The sequence below is a fragment of the Triturus cristatus genome, chromosome 4_1, assembly GCF_964204655.1.
Source record: "Triturus cristatus chromosome 4_1, aTriCri1.1, whole genome shotgun sequence".
In the NCBI taxonomy this organism is placed as follows: domain Eukaryota; kingdom Metazoa; phylum Chordata; class Amphibia; order Caudata; family Salamandridae; genus Triturus; species Triturus cristatus.
Window position 1 is genome coordinate 524,246,437 of NC_140585.1, and position 12,721 is coordinate 524,259,157.

The 12,721-nt window shown below is 41.9% G+C and overlaps 1 protein-coding gene across 4 annotated transcripts in view; it reads right to left on the reverse strand.

The window, feature by feature from the left end:
- ITPR2 (inositol 1,4,5-trisphosphate receptor type 2) overlaps positions 1-12,721 on the reverse strand; it is a 1,506,646-nt gene that overhangs the window by 1,066,314 nt on the left and 427,611 nt on the right. The window lies entirely within an intron of this gene.

Genomic DNA, 12,721 nt, shown 5'->3' on the forward strand with positions numbered 1-12,721 from the left:
GCTACCCTGACAAGAAGGGACTTCCCAAAAGAACAGGAACTGATCTAGAAAATGAAGTATATGGATTAGGTAATTTCACGCTTAATCTCATGATCCTGAATGTTGAATCTGAAGCTGCCCCAATTTTGCCCGCTATGTCAGTATTTCCGGTTAAAGGTGAATTATGTATAAGAAAGAATGGCTCTATACACATGGGCCACAGTAAATGCACCACTGTAATAGAATTCAGTGATCAAGGCAAGTCTACATTTAGAACTTCTCGCCATTCTTACTTTGTATGTGGTCAGACTGCATATATACGTTTGCCTCTAGATTGGGATGGTACCTGCTACATTGGATTCCTTTTGCCACCTGTTTTTCTAGCTCCTCCTGATTATCATAGAAATACTCATTTAGTACACAATAGAGAACGGAGAGATCTCCCAATAGTTGATTACACTGAGACAGCATGGGAAAAATACACAGATTTCAATAAAGGCCTCTTTCCCTATATAGGTACAGTTACCAATAGTAAGCTGATACGTAGATTAACCAGAACCCTTGAAGCAGTAGTGAACGAAACTATTTCCGCCTTAGGCAATTTAACAGAAGAGCAGTCTGCTATGCGGATTGTTGTGCTTCAAAATCGTCTTGTCCTTGACGTCATCCTGGCCGATAGGGGCGGAGCTTGTAGGGTCATCGGATCAAGCTGTTGCATTTTCATACCAGAAAATTCGCCATCTGTATATAAAGCCATAACTCGCCTTCATAAGATTGTAAGCCAGATACACCAGAATCCAGGCACCTGGACGTGGTCCAGTTGGTTTTGGAGTGTATTATCTACCTTTGGATGGAGGGTCCTATCCTTCCTAGGTATTGGCTTTCTCATACTATTCAGTTGCTGTTTATGCCTACAATGTGGACCAGCGATTTGTGGTCTGTGTGCCACCTCGTGTATCCCACATCCAAGTTTTCATTCATTCCAGAAGAAAAAAGAAGAGCAAATGATGCTATATGAACAGATCGATGGATTAATGAAGATTGATATCTCTTGACGGGCAAGTAGGGGACAAGGAGGGAATGTGGAAATATAGATTTTTCTGGTCAGTTATGTCCCCTATCTTGGACCCCAACGGTTTCATGTATAAGCCCTAAGTACATGTATGTTTCCTCCAGTTCCAGTTATGAAGACGCAAACACATGTGCGTCCACCGTCAACATGTCCTCTTTCAGATCCGCCATGAATGGGCCGGATATTCTATTCCTAAGTATGAAAGGCCACCGGCTTTATATGGTTCACTTATCCCATTTTACAGTTCAGACGAGTAGGCCCTGATTCTGCCATCAAGTCTTTTCTGCCTTCTGCCTCTGAAAGCTCCAGTCTGAGCTCGCATCTGTACCCATGAACTTTGTCCTACTCCCTGCGCGGCTAACGATGCCTGACTCCAGCCTGTTGCCTGCCAAAAACTGTATTTCACCTTCAAGATTATCTGCTTTGCTCCGCTCCCTATCCAATGCATTCCTGTCTAGTAGTTTAAGTAAACATTCTTTCAGCTACCGAGCAAAAGGCCCGGCTTCTCTGTCTTCATGCAAGTAATTAATAGCTCTGTTACTATGGACGATTTCTGCCCTCGCATCTAGTGTAGACACTTAGACGCTTGTACACGCACTAACAGTCAGTATAGTCAGTATAGAATAAGATTCTATCCTAAGAAGACCTTTCTTTTTGGATAACACAGTTCTTTAAACATAGGATGTTAGATATGATTTGGGATTAGGTTGACATAACCCCAGACTTCTGTCTCCACATGTAGAGCTAAATGTCAAGTCCCCTTCAACCCCTAGTTACACGTCAATCACACGTCATGCTGCTGCGCGCGCATCTCTGCCAAGTATTTCTGCTGACATTGCGAAATTCTTTCATGGAACCACCCATTTATGACGTCATATCCAATGACGTTCTTTAAGCTACGCCCAGTTACACCTACTTTAGTGACGCATGTATGTTCTTATCTTCATTATCAACTGTTACGCCTCCGGCATCTGTTTCACTGTAATGCCTACTGTATATAAATGATTACTTGTCAATAAAGGGGGTCCTTCACTTCCTGAACCTTCGTGGTGATGGAATATGGAGTCCCCGATTCGAATCGATTTTGGAATAAAGCCCGTTCCGAACCTCTAATACCACGGATTCTGCCTCTTATTTTACTGAGCTATTATTATAGATTTTCCGCATCAAATTAAGTCCCGGTAATTAAATTATTTACCACAGTACAACAAGTATGCCTCGCAACCCCTCTCCTGAAAGGGAGCAATCATCTGCCGCATTCTCCACCTTCTCTCTACTGTACTATGGCAGAAATCAGGCCTAGCAAAAAAGGTATGTCCGTTAAAGGACCGTTTAGTATGAGGTTTTGCCATATCTAATATGGCTTGCCTTAATAGAAAATTCCCAATATAGACAAGGATTACTCTAGGGTGCATCGTCTGACCTGAATTCTGGCTCTTTCTAGCTGTAAGAGGATACCGATGTGCCCTCTGCACCTCGGTGGACCAGTCCCAATGAGAGAGATCTGGAAAGGCACCCTTCAGTAGGGATACCACAAAGGCCAGGATATCACCACCCTCAATATTTTCCTCAAGGCCCAGGAGTCTAACATTATTCCGTCTCTGCCGGACGTGGGGCAAGATGGCCGCTGACTGATCTCAGTGGTACTCGTTGCTGCTACCATCTCCCCCCCTGGGGGTTTACACTGGACACTGGACACTGGGTATACTGGATATTGGCCCCCAACTGAGATGCTGCGATTAAGCTGGCACAAGAAAGGATGGTGATTTACTCACATACCTGGCTGTCTTTCAAGAGCTGTTTGAGGAGAGCTGTTTTGGCGAGTATCGCTGCAAGGAGGCTGCTGCTCGCTTGGCTGTCTGCAAGCTCCGCTGATAGAGATCCGATGGTTGGCGGTAAAAGAATGGATCCGAAAACGGCGAGGATGACGGGGGATAAATCCGGCGCATTATCAAGATCTGCGGTGCCTCCTGCCCTCCAAGGCGCTCAAGTGCCACAATTGATCACTGGACTTTCTGGCCGGGGTCGAGCCGTGTCAGCCAAGGGGAAATCGACAAAAAAAGCCGGTTTTAATGCTGTGGGACCGGCCCCGATCTCTATGAGTGCCCTGGATGCCTCTGCTGCTTGTGGTAAACAAGCTGAGGCTAAGGAACCCTCCCTACGGCAATCTACAGTCCTGGAGGCGTTCGGGACGACGATGTGCTCCCCGGTGCAGGCTGCATCTGCAGGTGAAAATTTGGCAGCGAGTTTGAAGACCGGAGGGCAGACTGTAGCTGGAAACGAGGGAGACGAGCAAGGAAATCGAATAAGGAGCATAGTTGACCCTGGGGCTCCCCCTGCAGGGGCTAAGCAGGTACTGTGCACTACAGAAGCTTCACCTGAAGGCTTAATCTATGATGGCGAAAGACATGGTAAAAATTCACAAAACGAAAATGATGGAGAAGGTGGATTAAGAAAAATTCAACAGGGAGCTGCTACAAAGAAAGAGCTAATCATGGTGTGCAAAAAAAAACCGCAAGTTGCGCTAAACTCTCCCATAAACGGCTCCAGAAATAATAGTGATGCAGATTTCAATGAAGACTTTAATGAGGACTTTAATGCCTTGGGCAAGCAAAGTGTGAAGAATGTACAAGAACGAAGGAGCAGCATAACTATTAAGGGCAGGTTACCACTCAGCCCATCGGACGCCGATAAATTCTATTCGGTAAGCGAGGACTCAGACAATTTTTCTAGCAGTGAAGAAAAATCATCAGGAGAGTCAGATTCAGAGGCTTCTTCTGCCTCCCAGGGGGCGGCAGCACGCAGATGCATGACCCTGAAGCGGAGGTCAAAACAACTGCTGAATGCAAGATTAGAAGCGACTGCAGTCAAGGAACTAAACTGGGACTACTCAGCTACTAGCCAAGTGTATGGGGATACACCAGTGGCACCGGAAGCTCTTGGAGAAGCTGCCCCTCCGGCATCACTTGATCTGCTATACTCCACCCTTAAGCAGATGCAAGGGGAGGCCAGGCAGGAGAGCCGCAGGGCGCGTCAGGCGACCAAAAAACTTCAAATATCATTACAAAAGGTAAATAAGCTGTATACGGATATGGTTGAAAGGGTGGACCAGGTCGAGTTAAGAACTGAGAGACTGGAGGAAGAAGTAGAGAAGATTCAGGTATCCAAGAAGGAACAGGAGAAGCGAACGGAAGATTTCATCTGAAAATTCTATTTTGAATAACTTTGGCGCCGGTTGACTTATCTTCGTGAAATTTTCAAAACTAATGGGGCGCTCCGCTCAGCTCCTACCCTGAAAGTCTCGGGGTGATTCGTCAAGTGGGGGCAGAGAAAAAAGGGGGGTCCCAAAACGCGTTTTCCCCATGCATTTTCCCATAGGACCTTTAGTCGAAGGTACAGCCCGAACGGCTGAACAGAATTACTTGAAATTTGGCAAAGAGGTAGTCCTCAGGTCAGGCATGTGCCTTTTGCATATATGGTGTCAATCTGTTCAGTAGTTCCTGAGAACATTGCAGTTAAAAGTACATAAATATCTATATGCGCGCACCGTGCGCGCACCAACTGTCCGCGAGCGTAAGTCTGATTGGTGGTTAGATGTCAGTCAACATTCCAATCGGTCGAAATCAGGAAGTGTCGGACGCCATTTTATGTGTGAAAGTGAAAAAAAAAAGGAGGAGAACGTGAAAAGGGGGCAGGGTAGAGAGTTCCTGACCCCCTAGCCTTTGTCAGGGGGTCCCTGAAGGACCCCGAAGGGTGAAAAACAAATTTATTTTTTTTCAAAAAATCGCGGCGTGCGCGCACAGTGCGCACACCCCCCAGCCGCCATTTCGAGTTTTTTACCACCGTGCGCGCACGGTGCGCGCACGGCTGCAGAAAATTCATAAAAAAAATTACAACACAGTATATTAGGAATATAGCTCTTCTTGGAGAAGTGAAGTGAGTTCTGAAAAGAACTATTTTTTTGTCTTATTTGTTTTGTATTTTTTTTTTTATAGTTTAACAATTTTGTATTTTTTAAAAAATGTTTAGAGCACCAAAAAAAACTGGTAATGAAAAACTGTTCAACAGGAACAAAAACAATAAATGAAAAAAATTATGGGCTGGAGCATGTGTGCTGCTGTATTTTGTTTTCGATCAAGTTAATACTGCTCTCACCGTAGCAAATAACAGCATTGCACACATTACAATGTATGTGCACCTTCTGGAAAAGTGGGCGGATGTCCAGTGACCTGGTACACGGAAAATCTGCGGCCGCAGATGATGTGCTCGGCTGAACAGGTGAAGGGTTGTCTCTTAGGGCTCTAGTTGACTCTCGAGCATAAGGTACAAGATGCACTGTCTTGAAGTGTCTCAACATAGAATAAATACTAAAAGAGTATTTCTTGTTGGGATCTCCTCTGGATAACACAGTTCCACAAATAGTGCATGTGACTTTCGGGGCATTCACCTTCTTTTGGCGCTCTGGAAAAAGGTGAAGAATTTCCTGATGAAAGAGTCTTTTTGTTTGGTGTGCCTTGGTGGTACCACAAAGGTCTCCTCCTCACTCCCTGAAATAGACTGCTGTTCTGCCATTTTCAAGTAGAATCCTTGTCCCAGGAAATAAGAAGAAATAGTGAGGGGAGTAGGTGTGGTGTTTGAAGATTCTGGAACAGAAACTACTATGAACCAATGAAAAGTGTTGTTTCGTAATCACATGACTTGCCGTGTGCGCACGGTGCTCATACGCATGCGCGCACGGTGCACGCACGCTTCAGAAATGAATTACTTTTAACACCATTTCTAAAACATGAAAAGGAGGCAGGGAAGACACTCCCTGACCCCCTAGACCTTCTCAGGGGGCCCCTAAAGGACCTCGTAAATAAAAAAAAAAACATTTTGTTTAATAAAAAAATTGCCGGTGCGCGTACCGTGAAAAACACTTAAAAAAAAAAAAAAATGTTATACTTTTTATAAGTTTATAGAAGATATTAACTATGCTGTTCAACTTTATGCAAATTAAAAAAAAAAGAGCTGAGCCATTCCATATTACAGGATACAGTCAATCTATAACTATATACATAGGCAGTTTATTGTAAAATAAATATATAAAAAATATAATAATACATACATAAATTAGCATTTAAAAAAACCTTACAAATTCACAAAAAAAAAAACATAGGTTTCACACACGTTATAGTTAGAAATTAGCATTGCAAAAAACCTTGCCAATTCACTGAAAAAACCATAGGTTTCACACACGTTATAGTTAGGAATTAGCATTTAAAAAACCTTGCTAATTCACTGAAAAAACCATAGGTTTCACACATGTTATAGTTAGCTGGACATTTCACTCGTAAAAAACCATTGAAATTCCCACGTTATAGTTAGTTCAGCTAACTATAACTCGCGCGACCGCAATCCACTGCTGATGACGTCACATATTACATCACTCATGACATCACTGAGGACATCACTGATGACATCATCCAGTGAATATGTGTGTTTCTGAAAAATAAATATTTTTTATATATGTATATCTAAAGGTTAATGGAAGAATAAATGGGTAAATAAGTGACTAAATGGATGTTTTTTTTGTAAAATGAGTTATGTAATATGTGACGTAATCAGCAGTGGATTGCGGTCGCGCGAGTTATAGTTAGCTGAACTAACTATAACGGGGGAATTTCAATGGTTTTTTACGAGTGAAATGTCCAGCTAACTATAACATGTGTGAAACTTATGGTTTTTTCAGTGAATATATATATATATATATATATATATATATACACATATATATACATTCATACAGACATATACATATATATACACATATACATATATGCATATATATTTTACCTCCTGGCGGTCGCCAGTAGGTAGTTATAGTTAGGACCTAGTTTCCATAGGAAAAGCATTTTTTGACTTGGCTCTAACTTTGGCGTTGTTTGACCAATCTTCATGAAATTTTCCACCCAAAAAGTGTCTAAGTAGGTTTTGGCTGTCATGGAAAGTTTGGCGGTGATCCGTGCAGTGAGGGCTGAGAAACAGGGGTAAGAAAAAAGGGTGCGTTTGTAATGTTAATTCCCATGCAAACGTGTTGTTGAACCTACAGCCCAAACCGCTGGCCGGAATTTCACCAAATAGGTTAGAAAGGTAGATGTTGTTATGCAGATTGTGTTTTTTGTTATTTGGTGCAAATCGGTCCAGTAGGTTTTGAGAAATTTAAGCTGAAAGTTATATATATATCTCTGGCCGTGGATATTTTGCTGTGGTTTCATAATTAATCATGAATGCGAGCCACAACGAAATGCTCCGATTGGCTGGACGCAACCTGAACAGAAAGTTGCGTGTGCAATTTTATCGTTCGGGAACGGTTCCTGGGGCTGAACATTTGTATGAAAGTCCACATAAGGGGTCAGGATGGAGGTACTCGGACCCCATGTTTGAGAAATGGTTGCGTTAGTGACACAAGTGATGTTTCCAAAACTGACTTTTTTTATCATGTGCGATGTTCTTGACGACGGCGCGACTGCCAATGCAGCCCCCGTGTACCATCGTGGGGACGTCGAGACTATCACAAAGTCACTGCAAACAATAGTGAAAATATATATTTGCACACACTCGCTGGTCACTGTCACACACTCGTGTGTTTTCACAAACTCATTCAGACACTTATACACCCATTCACATACCCACTCACACACTTATACATTCAGTTACATACCCACTCAGATACTCATGCACCCACTCACATGCCCATTCAGGTACTCATGCATCCACTTACAAACTCACTTGCAGAGTGATGCACCCATGTACAGACTGACTCAGAGACTCGTGCACCTACTTAGAGACCCACTCAGACTCATACGTACAGTCTCATACCCACTTAAAGACTTACACCCACTCACAGACCCACCTGGGCAGTCATGTACCCACTTAAAGACCCACTCAGATACTCATGCACCCACTTACGGACTCACTCGGAGAGTCACAAACCCATATACAAACCCACTCAGAGACTCACACACTCACTTACAGACCTACTCACATATGTACTCACAGATCCACTGAGACACTCATACACCCACTCACACACCCATACAGTCAATCCTACACTCAGTCACAGACCCTCTCAGAGACTTTATGCACTCAGTCATACACTGAGAGACTCACACACCCACTCACGGACTTACTCAGATATACACATTCCCACTCACTCACTCACCCAGTCAAAGGTCATGCATCCGCTCACAGACCCACCCAGACACTCGCCCTCCCAGTGAAAGACCCATTCAGACACTGAGGCATGCACCCATTCACTCACCTACTCAGAGACTTATGACTCACTCACAGACCCTTTGAGACACTCATACACCCACATATAGAGCCACTCAAACACTCACACACCCATACAGTCAACACACACACCCACTCATAGACCCACCCAGAGACTTATGCGCTCAGCTATACACTGAGACTCATGTACCCACATGCAGTCGCACTCACAGACCCATGCACCCACTGACAGAACCACTCAGACACTCACACTGCCAGTCATAGTCCCATAGCACAGAGCGAAACATGTGTTAGGGGTTGCTTTTATTCATTTCAGGTTAGCTTGGTTGGTATTTTACCAATGCTTATAAACTTTGCTGTAGGAATGGCAAAATACTTTGTCCCCTTCCATCTCAACATGGATAGCACTGGCCAATCCTCTGCTTAAAGACTTTGATAGAAAAGCAGACATTTGAGGTGAGCAGATTTAGAGTGTTGCTGGTGTCGAGAGTGCTCTATACAGGAACTGCTTTCCACCTAAACTTCAGAACTACCCAGAGTTCTCTGCTTTTTTTTGCATAATTTATGCATCACTATGTCCAAAAGGGTATTATTTTGATATATATATATATATATATATATATATATACACACACACGCACACACACACACACTCTCAAAATTTGAAAGAAAAGATTAAGCAAAGGACAATTTTGTATATGATTTAATGTGTAATTAATTTTACATGCAAATTAAGGCATCAATTTAGGCTAAGCTGCTTGTTTTAATCAAGATTTGAAAATTAATTAGTATTATGCATATGAAATGACTACATGTAAATACATTGTATATGCACTATTTCACACATTTCTTACTTCTATTTAATTTTGTTTCTTAGTTATTTTGCACCTGGGTCAAGTGCTCCAACATTACCAACTATGAAACTTCCAATAATTGAAATAAAACTTTTTTCAAACATTTGTATGGTTCTAGCAAAACCGTCAATTTATGGAATTATAATGTTTCGCCAGAGACTTTGCTGAATCAAGACCCTTAATCAAGAAGGAATGAGTACAGGGCTGAAAGCCACTGCTAAGTCCAAACAGTCTAGGAGAATGGCATCGCTATCACACAAACACAGCTACAGGTCATCTCGGGCACCTAGGAGAATCAGCTCTGTCCCTATATCTTGCTTGCAGCTTGCCTAAAGAGGGGCTACATATCTGATTGTGCAATATAATACCGCACAACTCACCCCATACACATAGACAAAAATAGGTGATGGGGACTAAACCACAAATTATGTTGTACCACTGGGATCATTGCTTTGCGGATTTTGTGGCTCATTTAGAATTATATAAACACACCGAGACCCTGAGTCCTTGTTATACATATTGGCATATTTTATAGAAGGAAATCTGTTTAACACAGAGGTGAGAGGCCTCAAAAATGAAAGACACCAAGCTGTCTCCACAGGATTCCATACATGCCTTCAACAAGCTATGACCATGAGAATGGGATAAGCCTGAAATCAGACAGAGTGCTATTGGAAGTAGCATCCCGACCTCCATCGCCATGAGGTAATAAACTTATGAGCAAGATGAGTACTGTGTTTACCGCTCAAGCTGCTCATCTTCCAAGCAATTACTTTTTTTATTTATTTTCATGTGTAATATAATTTCTGATCATTGAGGACCCCCCCACCCACATCCATGGAAAAATTGACTTGGCTGATGCCAAAGAAATCTCTCCCCCATCTATGATTTGTAAAAGCGGTATAGCAAGGCTGACAGGTCCTAATGAAAAGTAAAGAAATGGGCCCCCTCTGTATCCACGTGGCAGATGGGGGGGGGAGCAGAAATTGTGGTGTAGCAGGCCCCCACATCCCTGAGCATTGACACCGCTGCAGCTGCTTTACTAATGAGATATGGAGGGACAGAGAAGAAGGGAATGAGAAAGTGCAAAACTATGAAGTGGCTGATAGGCACAATATAAACTGAAATGTGGGATTCCAAAAAGTCTCCCATAGAGAAAAAGTATATTTGTAATAATCTTGGGGATTTTTCCACATATAGCCAGTGATATCTATAAGCACGGTCATCATATGTTCCTTGACATTGTTGCACAGATCTATTTATCCTACCATCCTGTTAGTCGAACTAATGTAACAAAAACAATGTTAATGACTACTAAAGCGAATGGCCTGGAATGACACACGACTAATAACTAAACATCAGGGTATCTCTATGCAAAACAACAGGTCACAAGAAGTGGGCACTACCAATGAAGCTTATCTATACAAAACCCACATATTATTTTCTCACAGCACAGCTTATAGTATACCCAAATAAGTAATCCATAAATGCATATACTTCTCATATTCATTAAATAACATAACTAATATCAAGAAATATACACCGTATAGATACAGGATCATTAAACAATGTTATATACAATTAATAAAAACACATTAATCATCATGTGACAAACATATATATATATATATATATATATATATATATATATATATATATATATATATATATATATATATTTATTTATTATCTACTGGCGGTCGCCAGTAGATAGTTATAGTTAGGATTGTGTTTCCATAGGAAATCCGCAACATTCTATTTGGAATAACTTTGGCGCCGATTGACGAATCCTCGCAAAATTTTCAAAATAGGTGGGGCGCTCCGCTCCTTCCCTGAAAGTCTCGGGGGGATTCGTCAAGCAGGGGCTGAGAAAAAGGGGGGGGTCCCAAAACGCGTTTTCCCCATGCATTTTTCCATAGGACCTTTAGTCCAAGCTACAGCGCGAACGGCTGAACAGAATTACTTGAAATTTGGCAGAGAGGTAGTCCTCAGGTCAGGGATGTGCTTTTTGCAGGTCTGGTGTAAATCTGTCCAGTAGTTCCTGAGAAAATAGCATTTAAATCAATATATATATCTGTAAGCGCGCACCGTGCGCGTATGGTAAAACTTACCGTACGCGCACGCTGCCGTGCGCGAGCGCGATTCTGATTGGTTGTTAGATCTTAGTAAACATTTGAATCGGTCGAAACCAGGAAGTGTCGGCCGCCATTTTGTCTCTCGCAGTCTGAGGGGGTGAAAAACAAAGGTGGAGAACGTGAAAAGGGGGCAGGGTGGACAGTTCCTGACCCCCTAGCCTTTGTCAGGGGGTCCCAGAAGGACCTCCAAGGGCCAAAATTTCCTTTAAGTTTTTTGCGAAAAATCGCGGAGTACGCGTAGCGTGCGCGTATGGTAGAAACTGAAAAATTCCGCGTACCGTACGCGCACGGTGGAAAACCTTAAAAAAAAAAAAAAACATAACTTAGCATTTAAAAAAACGTACAAATTCACTGAAAAAACCATAGGTTTCACACACGTTATAGATAGGAATTAGCATTTAAAAAACCTTGCAAATTCACTTAAAAAACCATAGGTTTCACACATGTTATAGTTAGCTGGACATTTCACTCGTGAAAAACCATTGAAATTCCCCCGTTATAGTTAGTTCAGATAACTATAACTCGCGTGGCCGCCACTCTATCACAAGGATGATGTCATCAGTGATGCCACTGACCATGTCATGAGTGATGTAATATGTGACGTCATCAGCAGTGGATTGCGGGCGCGCGAGTTATAGTTATCTGAACTAACTATAACGGGGGAATTTCAATGGTTTTTCACGAGTGAAATGTCCAGCTAACTATAACATGTGTGAAACCTATGGTTTTTTAAGTGTATATATATATATATATATATATATATATATATATATATATATATATATATATATATATATATATTTCCTGTTAAATTAAATTGTTTTATTCATTTTCAATTTCCTCACTTTGCATTTATCCGTTACCACATCAAATGCAGAATACCCAGACCAACACCCTTCTACCTATCAATCACACTCCTGCAGTCTATCACATTCAGACTTCTACACTTGTTTCTTTAAAAACCATTGTGACAACCGTAAAGTGCACAAGTATGATTGAGTCTCCCCTTTGTTTCGGTTTACACAGAACTTAAACACACTTCCATTCAATTAGTTTCTAAAAGTACAACAACATGAAACACCAGCATGAGCACTGGCTTGGGAAGGGAGAGAGTGTCTGCACTCTCAAAGTGGCAACCTTTAGAAGTCCTTGCCCCTATATCTCCATCATAGTTTTACTGCAAGAAACTCTGAAAAAGGTCTGGTGGATCAACTCTTCTACCAAGATTATGGACTGGATATTGATTTCCTGTGAGAGCCCCAGCAACACATCAATATGTGTAAATCGTTAAAACTTTCGGGCCTCATATCTTTCACAAATCATATAAAGTGGATGATTTTCAGATTTCTGTATCGGTGACCTCAAATCACATTCCTAGTATGTAAACACATTATGCTTCAAGAAAG